General features: G+C 37.3%; 1 protein-coding gene across 8 annotated transcripts in view; it reads left to right on the top strand.

Moving 5' to 3' along the window:
- LRBA (LPS responsive beige-like anchor protein) overlaps positions 1-13,648 on the top strand; it is a 407,526-nt gene that overhangs the window by 198,440 nt on the left and 195,438 nt on the right. The window lies entirely within an intron of this gene.

Below are 13,648 nucleotides of genomic sequence, written 5' to 3'. Positions count from 1 at the left end.
CTAGAGGAATTGCTCACAGTTGGTCTGTCAGACTAGTGCAGATGCATCTTTGTCTCGGACAAGAGCTAAGACTATTCCCAGTTTTACACTGGGTCTGACACAGGTGAAGTCACAGTCTGGACCTCTGAGAGGTGTGACAGGTGGAAGCTGTGAGAGCCCTGACCTAAGGAAGGGCGGGCGGCATCGTCAGAGGTGTTTGATTATTAGCAAACATCTACTGGTCGTATACAAACTGTGAACTTTCACAGCCTTTAACATGGCTATGTTTGGACAGCTTTTTACAGAAATAACCAAAGAAATAGCTAGGGCAACAGCTTCTGTGTGAAAAAATTAGAATTCTCTTTTTTTTCTCTTAGAAAATTTGACTTGTGAAATTTTATTCTAAATGGTTAAAATTCAGTAAAGATAAATGATAGTTATTTTTAGAAGGAAAATTTGGGGCAAGTAGGATTACCTGTAAACCTGTTTCTTAGTAAGCGCTCAGAAGTCATTCAATCCATGCCACAAAAAAATTCAGCCAAAAAGCCAAAAGTTATATTTTAAAAGTGTTAATTTCTCATCCCCAAATGCCCTACATGTGTGTGCTGTAATCTCTGTGGTGATTGCCAGTCTGTCTCTTCTTGTCTCACTGCCCCCCTCCCTCATGGCAAATTTTTTTGGGAAAATACCATCTTGCAGCGATTAGTATCAAAGATTGGTTACTTTTATCATATGGTTTGGTAAGTAATCCTTAGCTATTTGTTGCTGTGATTTGCTGCTTGCCCATATAGCTTCACACATGTATTTCATTTCCAAAGTTTAGCAAAGTTATTCCCTATAAAGAGGGAGAAAGTCTAGATGAAAGCCATCGCTCTTGTGAAAACCATATTCTCTATCCCTCTTAGTGACTAGGACAACAAAGTAAATTTTAATGGTGCATGGTACTGAAAATGAATCCTGATGACCTTGAAAAGTTACAGCCAAAGATCAGATTTTATTTGAGTCATTTTGCCATTGTTTTCACTAGTTCCTGTATTTTCATTTTAGATGAAAAATGTAGTGCTAGTAGCTTATACATATTCAGTATTTGAAACAGTCCAAATTAAAATTTATAAGTCACTTCAAAAAACAGATTAGTGAGTGAATTAAAACTTGAAGTTGTATTCTGTAGTAGGGCTGTTTTAATTTAATTAATAATTACATTTATCTTCCTCCTAAAATGAGAAAGAATGGTTTGTCATCTGAAAACATTATTTTAGAGCAGTTATCTTACCCTTTAAGTCTCTTACAAATTTTTTATTTTGAAAAGGAAAGTGAAAACATTCAATTCTCACGATTCAAGCAAACAGCATTTTCTCAGTTTTGAATGTCAGTCTGAATTGACTCTTTTTCTCTTTTTTCAGCAGAGAAACTAATTGCAACATATATGCTCCTCATTTCTTTAATCATGATTTTTTTCTTAAGAAAATGCTGTTTTCTGTGACGAATTTAACAAACTTTGTAAACAGGCTTTCTTGGAGAAATTGTATGATATACATTTCAAAATATTTGTTGCTCTTTAATGTTTCATCCTAGGCTACTGAAAAAAGAAGTTAACTTAGCTTAATATGGATAATGCATGATTATTTCTAAAGCTGAGTAATGGAGAAAGATGTGATCTTACATATAATTACACATATAGTTTATATTTGTGGGAAGAATATTCAAGGGGAAGAATATTCAAGAAAGAATATGTGCATTATGATGCAGTATGCCTAAATTGTGCTTATAAATATAGGCACAATAATTTACAAGTAATATGGTTTTAAATAATCTTCTCTGAAGAATTGCCATAAAGCTAGAATTAACATCTCAAGCAGAAAACATATAGAGAATTGAAGAGTCATTGCAGAGAACTGTTCTGCTCTCATATTTGCATTTGTGGATTTTAAATATGCAAATTATATTTCTATTTGGAGGTTTTTTCATACCTAAAGGCCTGTTCTCTTTAGCGTGCCTAGTATCATTTTACATGAAAGCTAACAATATCACATAATGCACGAATACTTGATTTAGGCACCCGCAGATGGAATTCTGTGGTGTAGAAAACTGAGGTTTGCCCAGGCACCTTAAAACCCTGCATTTTGGTGCCTATATGACTATTCACATATTAGCACAGACGTTCAAAGACAGTCCAAGACTGTTCCATCCAGTAATTTCACTGTAATAATTCTTCACCGTATCTGGCGCTCTGTCTGACCTTAGGGATTGAGACCACTGATACTCTGTTTTGTTTGAAGTCTGCTTCTCTGCTCTGGACAAGTGCTTGGAAGAGATGCTCATTAGGAGAAAGGAGGGAGAATAAATAGACAAACTACACTAGACTCGGGAAATCCCCTGAGCTAAAAGTAGTTAGAAGCTGGCAGAGTATTAGGGGGAAAGTCATATGTGATTGCTTTGTTCTTACTCTTCCCTAAGCCTCTGTTTATGGCTGTTGCCAGCGACAAACTCTGGGACTAGAGAGCTGGTGAGAAATGATGCAGCCTTTCCTGTGCTCCTGCTGCTCGCCTGCCTTGTGCCGTGGGCCGGCAGGCCCTCAGGTGCTCAGCATCCTGCTGGAGTGATCACTCTGATGCAGCCCAGCTCAGCTGAGCTGCTGAGTGACAGGGCTGCTTTGCTGCGCTTGGCTTCTCGTTTGCAGTTGTGAATGACAAATGGTGTTGTGGCATTTGTGAAGAACAGAACACTGTATAATGTGGATGTGGCCAGAGGAGGTGATGTAGGTTATGTGGCTGGCCATATCCCAGCTGAAAAAGTCCTGTGCTCAGCATCTAAAGCTGTACTGACTGTCTGAATCTGCAGCAACTAGTTCAAGCAAGCAGCTAATGTCCCCTGCAAGTGTTCTCAAGTGCCTGATGGTTATCTTAATGAGGTGCAGCTCATTTGATTCATCAGGCTGTGGATGACTGTTTGAAGATACTTTGGGGATTTTGAATTGAGAGAAGTTCATATACGTGGCTTCCTAAGTAAGCTAGCCTACACCTCTTTTATCACATGGGAGACTCCTTTCCTTGTGATAAGCCTGCAGTCACAAAATATGTCCTTTTCATTCTTCTCCGTGACTGGATTGCCATGTTGAAAAAGAATTCCTTAATGTTGAGAAAGTTGTTTAAGTTGTTAGGAAAGCACCAAAAGAGGTGTATTCTTCTTCCTAATCCTTTCTTCGCATTTAACTTGAAACACAGAATTATTTTTGCTGAGATGGCTGGTAAATTTTTCTTAAAAAGCAGATAGCAGAGTAGTTGGCTGAAAAGGGAAGGATTGGAAACCTTATCAAAAGAGTTGGTAGCTTCCTTGAAGAAAAAGAGAGCAAAGAGTCATTGTCTTTTAGCATGTTTAGTTTCTCTTTGGAAACTAACATAGAGGAAAGGCCGCACCCCTCTGCTCCCCCCCACCCCCACTTTTTGGACTGAGTTCCTTTTTAAAATCAATGAAGTGAAACAAGAAGCATTTCCTATTTTGTTGCTTCTAAGCTTTAACTTAACAGTCTTTGTTACCAATCCTGTTCTGTAACGTTAGATTTAAATGCTAACGCTATTAGTCTTAAGTGTAAAATATAAGGACATGTGGAGGCAAGGGTGTTGCAACGGCTCAGTGTTGTTCGGTCCAAATGCTCATTGCTAAGTTGCCTATGGAATTCCATTTCCCTGGCTATACCTAATAGCTACGGAAAGAAGTTTGCATCATCTTGGTTAACTACTTGTGCACCATACAAGTTTTTCTCCTACAGTAAGCCCTTGACTTACTGTATTAAAGGAGTCTTGGGTGGTTTAGCACCCTTGGGTTGCTTATCCTAAATGAAAGTTAGCCCTTTGCTTGGTAACATTTGTAACACTAGTAAGGATGGCTCCTGCACTTCTTTTCAATTAACATAGCTAGAAGATAGGTGTAATTTTTGGACCTGGGAGGTAGTAACTATCTTTAAAACCTTTATAGCACTTGGGCATTAAGTGAATCTCAGGAAGCCTTATCTACCTAGGATGGGTGGTTAAAGCTACAGATGTTTAGGCAAGGTCAAAGAAACACTGAGCGATCAGACATAGAATAGTACCATGTTTATCTAAATGTACAATGACTTTTTTTGGCCTGTTTTTTATGGGTGTGAGCAGTAAAACTGACTATGAAGTGACCCTTTACTTCTTGATGTTCTCCGCAAATACACACTTTCACCTTTCCAAACTGAGACTCTACCTTTTTGTTTGCCTGTTCTCCTCCATCGGTCCCCATCTTGTGAACGTTTATCCTACTGCTTTGGCTTGCCATACCTTAATGCTGCTACTCCCTCCTCAATGGTATAGTGCAAGCACTGTTTCTTGCTACGTTCTTGTGGGCGCTGGGCAGGTGAGACGCAATATTCTTTACGCTGTTCGGAGGGACTCAGCTGCGCAGCTGATAGCTACCACCTTGCTCAGAGCAGCTCACAGGGCATCCTCGCTTGCAGCCTGTGTGACGCAACAGTTTTGAACTTGCCTCTGTGCTGTGCATAATAACTTCTAACCTTTTGGTTCCTGGTTCCTTGACCACAAATATATGCTGACATTCTGATAGAAGTTAAGGTACTTTTTCAGGCTACTTTTTTGTTTGTTTAAAGCTTGTGTAAATCCAGTATTCTCTGCATGATCCACGAAAGGGTGCTCCATCATAATGTGCTTCTAAGTTAAGGGACCTTTTATAAGGCTTTCACAGGAGAAATGTACTGAATACGTTAAACCTGAAAAGCGTTTTAAGTGTGTTTGAGTCCTGTTGTTTTTTCCCAAAAATGCTGTCTGTGGTAGTATGGTAAGAGTTAGGAGACTTGCTCCATGTGCTTCTAGCTGGCTTGTACTTATTGTTTCCTGTCTTTGAGAGCAATACGATGTTTGCAGTTACTTGAACTCTTTCTTACATATGTTCCTGCAATCATCACACAATGAGGTCATTTCCCTGATTTTTGCCCTCCTTGGGTTTTTAAATCCTGAATTAAATCTCTTTTTGTCAAGTAAGGCAGAGGTGTTAGCCTTTAAATCATGCTTGAAGGGGGGTGTGTGTGTGGTTTTTTGTTTTGGGTTTTTTTTTTTGGTGTTATGCAAGCTATGGTTTTAATTATATTATCATTCCTGTACAGTAGGCAAAATGCATGGTAATGTTGAAGTTGGATGTTTCCAAGACTTCAGTATTCTAACCTGCAACCAAAATTGATAGTACCTTTTCCAAGGTATTTAACAGTAGTTAAACATGCTGGAGACCTGAGTGAGTTACCCATACCCCCAGTATAACTTTAAAGCACAAGGACAAGTATGTTCAAATTAGTTTGTGATAATGCAAGAGTTTGAAGGGCAGATTTTCTTACCTCCTCAGATGCACCCAAATTCTGTCCGTAATAAAAAAAAAAAAAAAAGAGTTATATTTATTTTTTCCTTCTAGGGCTTTAAAGACCTCAGAAAGAATTTTCTTTATTATTCCATGTTGAAAAAAATCCATATCAGCCGGTCAAAGTTGCTCTGTCTTTCACACCTTGGAGGTCAATCTCTTTCCTATCAAAAGTACCAATAGATTAATTTCTCTTGGACAGAAAACTTGTTTCAGCAGGCTGATTTGAAGGCAAGGGACCTTTAGCAGACACTCACAGCCTCTGGAGGTTCAGTCTGGATTGGAAGGCTGTAAGGGTTGCACCTAAATCTCCGTCATCTTTCTATTCCTCTCTTTATTGATTGCTGAACTGATTTAGGCCACTTCTTTTTAGGAAAAAAATTGAGCAAAAGTTTCAGGAAGCGTAATGTGATTAGTCTAGGCCTCTCTGGCAGAAAACCCTAAAAAGGAACGTTCAGCTTGCGTTACAGAACACACAGCAGTGAAGTATTTACTGAATCAGAGGGGTGCTCTATTACATTTTTATGGTAGCAAGAAAAGTTTCCAGCTGTTAAGAGAGACATCAAAAAGAGGATCCCCTTTAGCCACAGCTCTTAAATTATAGGTGTGTGGGAGCGTGATGTCACCCTGTTTCTTCTGCAAGGAACAGTAGTGAAGCTGAAACATTTGATGCCGTTCAAATCTGAGAGAGATTTTGGAAAAGCCTTACTTTAATTTCTGTGTTTTAATACTTCTGAAGTCCGAACAACTTACAAATAAAATAACAGATCTCAAGTTTTTTTTTTGGTTAAAAGCTGGTCTATATATCCAGAAATGCTGAAAGATTGTCACCTAACGTTCCAAGGTTTTGGGAATAATAAGTCATAACATTGCAGTGTACTTCGTTATTCAAAATTTGTGAGAAAGGGTATAGGGCCTTTCTTTGTATGCGCTTAAGGTAAAAAGCAGCAGAACCAGCAGAAAAGGCTAAGGAGGTAGAGACTGGTCTAGCTTCTTAATCATATTTAGATATATCCTTCAACCTGTCTTGTTATATTCTGTTGTTCATGCTGGCAAGGAGGAGATGACTAAATTTCTGCATTACCAGACAAATACCAAAGAAAAGAATTAAGTGCACTGTACCTATTTTGTGTATATTGTAGTAGCTACTGTTATTTTCAATATGAATAGCAATTTATGGAATATTTCTCTTAGGGTAGAAGCAATATTTTGATCAAAGATCTGTATGAACTGTAGTTATTTTGAAAAACAAATTAAAACCTGTGGACTGCAATCAGGTTAGGATGTGCAAGATCTGGAAAGGTTTATGAGCGGCTAAGCCAAAGGATCTGGTTCCAAACTTTCTGTACATCTGTTCTTCCATGTCTGAGTCCCCTCTGAACTAATTTTGCTCAAAATCAAATGAAAGTTTTAACATTAACTTATTTCTGATAGGGAAATGGAATAGTTTTCAGCTGATGTAAAATTAGTCTTGATGGAACTGCAACAAGAACTGAACTGTGTCTTAAAATGACTGTCTTTTTGAAGTGCAGCTTTATTTTAGACTGATCAAAATAAGATCCATCTAAGATAAGAGACAGTGGTTGCAAAATACATGATCAATACTGTATTATGTATTGAAGAGGGCCCTCTTTGAAGTACCAGTGTTTGCTGGAATGCCAGCACTTCAGAGAATGATGCATCCAAAAAAGAACTGAGGCTGTGGTTAGCCACTAAGGGGTTAATAAAGATCAAAGAAGAGCATACAGAAAATCACGCATAAACAAAGCTGCTTTTAAACCGGAAGTTAAAAACACCGTCATCTAAGATAGCAACACCTTGAAGGTGGGATTGTTTTTAGCCTGGCATGGCGATTTATAATGTATTAAGGAGGACGAAAACATCTGTTGTCAACACACACTTTTTTTTTTTTTTTTTTTTTAATGGATTGCTTTTTAAATGAAAAATTCAAAGGTTGTCAATGCCGGAAGAGCGTCTGTGATATCTGAAACCGGCATTATTCCTCCTTTTTTTTTTGTTTTGTGTACTAGTTAGAGGTGGGAATGAATTTTTGGTATGACTCAAAACATAGAAATAGGGAAGCTTCAGCAGGGGATTGTAGCTGCAGTGTCAAATGGGTGGTTGAGACAAAGAGATAATATCCTATTTACTGTGTAAAAGCATACAAACAACATTTCTACCACTTTTAAAAATGCACTGAATCAAACTTAGGAGTTACAGATCTGTGCTGTTTGTATTGGCTTGTTTTTGTGTGGAGATAGCATGAAATATCTGTTAAGACATAACTTCCCTTACTGCCATCTCTTTTTTTGTCCACGTTAGAAGTGGATTAGGTTTAAACAGTACAAAGGTACTCTGAGATACTTTGTGCTAATTCTGTGTAGATATTGGCCTGAAGTTTATACCCTGCTTTTCGCAGCAATTTCTTCTGAAATATGTGAAAAAGAATGGCAATACTTTCTTTTCTAAAAATGTTAGAATAAAAAAACCTTCTGATGAAGCACAAAAAAAGGCAGAAGTCCTTTTAGGAAAAAAAAATCCTTTATATGCAAAATCAAATATTTGCTTGGAGAAGTGTTAGAAGCAACAAACTCACTATGCTAATTTAGTGGATTACATTAATATTCTGCTTAATTGATATTACGCCATAGCAGTTCTACTCAGTAATTTGGAGCCTCCGTTATGACTGGTTCCTCTTACTAGAGTAGAGACTATAGCAGAAATTAAGAACCTGCCTATCCGTGGCTGCTTAAGGGTTCCCAATTATTTGCGTTTGTGGAGGTCTGTACTCTGAAACTATGGAAGTCTACATGTGCAGAAAATGAAGATAGCCAGAGAGGGCACAAGCTCTGCTAATATTAGGGTAAGGTTACCTATTATGTCTTTTTTGGTATCAGAATGCTCTTCCTCATCATCTCCTCCTTTTGTCCCCTCACCTGCATGTTTTTTCCTCATTTATAGTTATCTAGTTGCTGGTGGGACTGCACTGTAAACAGCTTACTAATATAAGTCAAAATAAAAGCATTCAGCCATAGTAAGCCTAGATTGTTACAGTGATTCAGTTACAATATGGCCCCAAATGCTTGTATAAATGCAACTGAGAGAGGGGGAGAGGTAGGTCGCCTTTAACTGGTTTTACCACTGAAGAAAATTTGGGTAATGTAGGCAGCATTTTCAAAGATCACGGGGTTAATTAATCTGTAATGTTCTGAAGTAGCTACATTTTCAGTGAAGTGCTGTATTAGATGCATACTGAGATGGTGTGTAGCTGGACAAGTAGTATTTTAGTGGAAACTTTGACTTAAATAGAACCACTCCTGTGCTTTGCTAATACAAGAAAAGTTGTGAATTACATTAGGAACCTGATTTACTGAAAAATAGCCATTTGCCCCACTGTACCAGTTCCCTAATGAGATTTACCACAAGGCATTGCAAACACTTGTGCACAGGGCAAGGGATGTCTGGGAGTGAGGATGAAATGCTTAACCTAGGAACTGCTGGAAACTTGCTTGTCAAGCTGTGTCTTCTGTCTCATGCTTTACTATCGTTAAGCTCAATGTTTTATTTTCAAAAATGTTAGATGCTTCTGATCATGTTACGAATTACAGCTTGATGTGCACAAAACATTCTTTAGATTAGCACTTACAGACATTTAGCTAATCATATTGCTGTGCCCTGGTGTATCTTGTTTTTGTTAAAGCTCATTACCAGAATAGTGAAGAAATGTTTGTACTAGCTTTCTGAAATCACATTTTATTAAGTCAAATAAAGGACGGTCCATTGCATTTTATTTTTAACAGCTAAATATGAAAGATTTTAGTTAATATTCTGGACATCTATTTGCATGAGAACACAATGGGTTTCTGTTTGTGAGATAAAGCAGGCACTTCCACTGCTTGATGCCCTATAGTGTGCTAGCAGTATTCCTTCAGGATTTCTGCCGTTCTTTCTAGGACTTCAGCACGTTTATCCTTGGTTTGACAATCGTGTGAGTGCGAACGGCCTTTTTTTAAAATTATTTTTATGTTTTTAGAAAACCATTTATATCACTTGTAGCATACGTCTGGCTTAAGCTCTGGCAATATTTTACATGGAAGCAAAAGTTATTTAGATACACGGTAAGGAAAGGTTACTGAACAGAATTAAAATGATCCAATAGATTATAAGGGTTTTTTTTTTTTCCTTCAAAATGGAGCACCCCCTATTTGCTTGCTATGATTACTCTTTTCTGTAATTTAAAAGTAGCATCTGATATTGTGCCTGGACTTTTGATGAGCCTTTGCAACCAAAATGCTGAATAAAGTAAAACCAGAAGTTTTGGTAGCCTTACAGTTGGTAATGGAGGAATCACAGAACCTTTCTTTTTCCAGGTTTCATTTCAAATCTGTAGTGTTGCTACTGATGAACAAGTGTTGTTTGCGCTCTGTGTTGGGTTGTCTCGATCTGGGTGTTCAAGCATCTGCACCTCAGAAATTGGCATCCCTGGCTGATTGCCTTGTTGATGGTCTTAGCAGAGACCAAGGATTGACTGGGCTTGGGGATTGACTTACCTGCTTAACTCTGCTATTAGACTTCCAGCGAGAAGTACGTCACCTGGAAATTTATCTTGGGATCTCCATATAGATTTAGGACATGTGAAGGCAGTATTACGCTCATGCCATGATCGCCACCTGCACTGTTGTTCTATGGCCTGGTAGTAGCCTCAGCTTTCAGAGGTGTCAGTGCAGTAATTTCTAGCAGTACAAAATTCACATTGACAAATGTTTCATATCTGTGTTTAATGTATCTAATTACCATTCACTAGAGCAAGAACTGTATTTCTTTAAATAGTAGATTATGCAATGACTGCCAGACTGGTCTGAGTCGTCTTTACAGCACGTTGCTTGTTATTAGGGCATATGCACTCTAGTTTCCATCTGCTTTTAAATTTGTTGCAATTATTTTTCTTGTGTCTGGATTTTCTTGCCTTTAAAACTAGATAGCCTCCTAGATGGAAGAGGTCATTTAATGCTCTAGCCATCCTCGGTCTCTGCAGATAATTTCTCTTATGCTCTGCTGCTTCCACTTTCTTTTCTTTTTTCACTCCCTTTTTTGTGCTGTTTTTGTTTGTTTGTTACTCCACTAATCTGAGGATCTGCTTGGTGTTTCTCTGGTATGCTAAAATCTATCCTCAAATAGCTGTTGGCCCAAGTACAGCCTTAGGACCTCTAAACCATTACATTCTTAAGTTTGTTTTCTTTCCCCTTCCCCTTCCCCACCCCACAGAGAGTCCCTTTTTTATCCGCGCTGGTGTGTTAACTGCTTCTTTTGTTTGACTGGTAGCAGAATATCTTGAAATACACGGTGGATAACACATTGCAAGAAATTACTCTTCAGCAATTGCATGACCCTCTCATCATTCTCTGGTTGTACTGCTTAGATTCAATTTAAGTCCCCCATAGGGTATCAGGACCTCAAGGTAATTCCCAAGCCTAAAATTCCTTTGTTATAACACCATAATAAAACTACTAGGCTAGTTGGTATGTTTTGTTTCACAGTGGGTTAACCTTTGAAACTAGTAGGAAAAATAGATTTCTTGATGTTCTTGTTCCTGGAATGAAGATCTGTGGGTGTTTAAACTTCATTTTTTCCTGTTGGCCGCAACAAAGTGACTTTTTCTTCTGGATGATATATTCAAAATCCTGAGATATAGGTTATATTGGTCATTGTGTATTTCATCTAATCCCTGTACAATTGTAAAGTCTACTTAGTTACCTGGGAATTGAGAGGAAAGTTTATTTCAAATCTAAGTATTTAGCCTGATCGTTTGGGAAACTATTTGAAAAATAAAGCAGGCTAATGGTAATGCTATTTGAATAAAACATTTAATTTCAAACCATCGATTGTGTTCATTCAATATTGTTACTAAGAAACCACTAATTACCCGGTATCATGTTAGTGAGGCCCCTGACAAATCCATGCAAATCATGTGATTTATAATTCATAAATCTCCCATCCCCTGAGAAATGTTGCTCTTGCACTTACGCTAATTGACTACTTATGTTCATTGATCCAGTCCATATAGCACCTTTAATCCATATGGCAACTTTTATTGTAGGGCCAGAAACTTCTGTTGTCAAACAACCCATTAGTCAATGGCACTCTACTGTTCTCCAAATGCGGTTGCTTGGCTCTTTGCTTCATAATACTTCAGTCTTTCAGCTGTCACATTCAGTCCAAGCAGTGTTATGTCTGTCTCCCCCTGGCTGTAGAGGTATGAAGTGTGCGTAATCCAGCATTGCCTTTTGGGGAGGGGACTGGGGTGGTTGAGTGATTTTACGTATAAGCTACTTGTTCTGGAATAGCTACATGGTAAACTGGCTTATATTGGTGCTAATATGTTTATGTTCCAGTATCTGCTCTTAAAAATGGCTCACGTTTAAGTGTTAAACAATAGGTATTTACTTTTTGCTTGTGCAGTTGTTTTCTGGATTATTGTCTGTGTGTAGAGTAGATTTTTTTCCCCCTCATCATACAATCCCCCCTTAAATCCCCCAATATAAATCCCCCAATCGATACGTTGTTGTTTGTGAATAATCAGTGCACTGGCAAAGGACATGGAATCCTATGCAAATTTCTTGTGCTAAACTGAAAATAAAACCAGGGACTAAAGATATGTTATGTTTCAGGATAATACTTTGTGCCTGATTGTTGTTATCTATTTTTCTAATAATTTTTAGCATAGTTTTGTAATGGAGTATGATTTTAATTGTTATCTGAGAATGGCATCACTTAATTCTATCAAACCTGTACAAAGATAGATGAATGACAAATTAATAATTTACCATCTTTGCATAATACTGTAGCACAGGATACCAGAAGGATTGATGGCAGAAGAGGTTAACAAATTTTAGCGGCTTCCATTAGCTTTTCATTGTCATATGTTTGTGGTGCTGACTGAAATAAGCTTTGTAGGAGATCTCAGTCTAGGGAACTAATTACTTGTGCCGATTGCCATACTGATGAATAGACCCTCATTGTATCATTCCCCTGAAGACGAGGAGCAGTCTGTGATTCACGACTGCATCCTGGCTGATATTTGATAATAATTTTAACAGATAAATGTAGGAAGGCAGAATGATGAAGTGCCTATCCGTGCTCCACGACTATCAAAGGCATGCACATAGCCAGCTGTGTTCTGCCTTTTTTCTCTAATCGCTAATAGAGAATGTTAAGTTATTAATCGAGCTTTGAATAAACCTATATCTTTCTATGTTTTGTAATGATTTTTGTTTGTTCAGTTATTCCAAAATCATTGGATTTTTATAATCAAAGCATTCAATTTTAGCGTGATTGTAACACACTAAGTGAAAAAATAAGATATTTGGTGATTATCTCTTTGAAAGACTTATTCCACTATTTTTCTGAGAGTGAAAAGTCAGGAAAAGAAAGAATACCACTGCCTTTTCTTTGATATTAAAAAAAGGCGTAGAAATTTAATGAAGATAGATGCAAAGATATTCTCTGTTTGTATAGGATTATTTTCGGTCACAATTTATAATTTTTACGAATTTTGTTTGAGAGCAGGACTATGCAAATGATTGTGACTTTTTTTTACTGTGTTTGGTGGAAAGCTTGATTTACCTTAAATAAAGCTCATTCTTGGCTTTAGACCTCAAAAACTAAGGATATAGATATCAGGTATTTTTAACACTGTGATCTGTAAATTAGTCATGGCTATTCATTTGTCAGTGTTGACAGGTACACTTTTTATTAGCCTCTGGACCAGAAATGGGAATATATGTGCATTTTCATTTATTGTTTTGATACTAGTTATGTTAATAAACCAAACCAGTGCTTTATAATTTGAGCATACAGGTTTTCAAGTTATGAACCTATCATGATTATTCTATGCTTTAGGCATTTTCCATTTTATTTATTTTGCTATACCTGAAATTGGTTCTTTTCTACAGTCTCTGGACTAAAATATTGTTTTACAAAGGCATTCATTCATGATCATCTAACAAGATAGTAACTGGCACTTATATATGACCATATTAAAAAGATCTACGTACATTTGGAGCATACAATGGAAAATAATGAATTTGTTGTAACCTTTTCTAGATGTAATTTTTTAAAAGTATGCCTTCAATATAGCAATTATTGCACATCATAACATGTAGTTTTTAATTAAATGTAAAAACACAACTACATAAAACAGAAATCCAATCTGATTTGCTTGAAAATAGATTGCTATTTCACTCTCTTGGAATGGTTTATTTAAAAACAGTAAATGGAAAAG

The sequence above is a fragment of the Struthio camelus genome, chromosome 4, assembly GCF_040807025.1.
Source record: "Struthio camelus isolate bStrCam1 chromosome 4, bStrCam1.hap1, whole genome shotgun sequence".
Classification (NCBI taxonomy): Eukaryota; Metazoa; Chordata; class Aves; order Struthioniformes; family Struthionidae; genus Struthio; species Struthio camelus.
The sequence above is the reverse complement of the archived record's forward strand: the minus strand, read 5'-3'. Positions and strand labels throughout refer to the sequence as shown.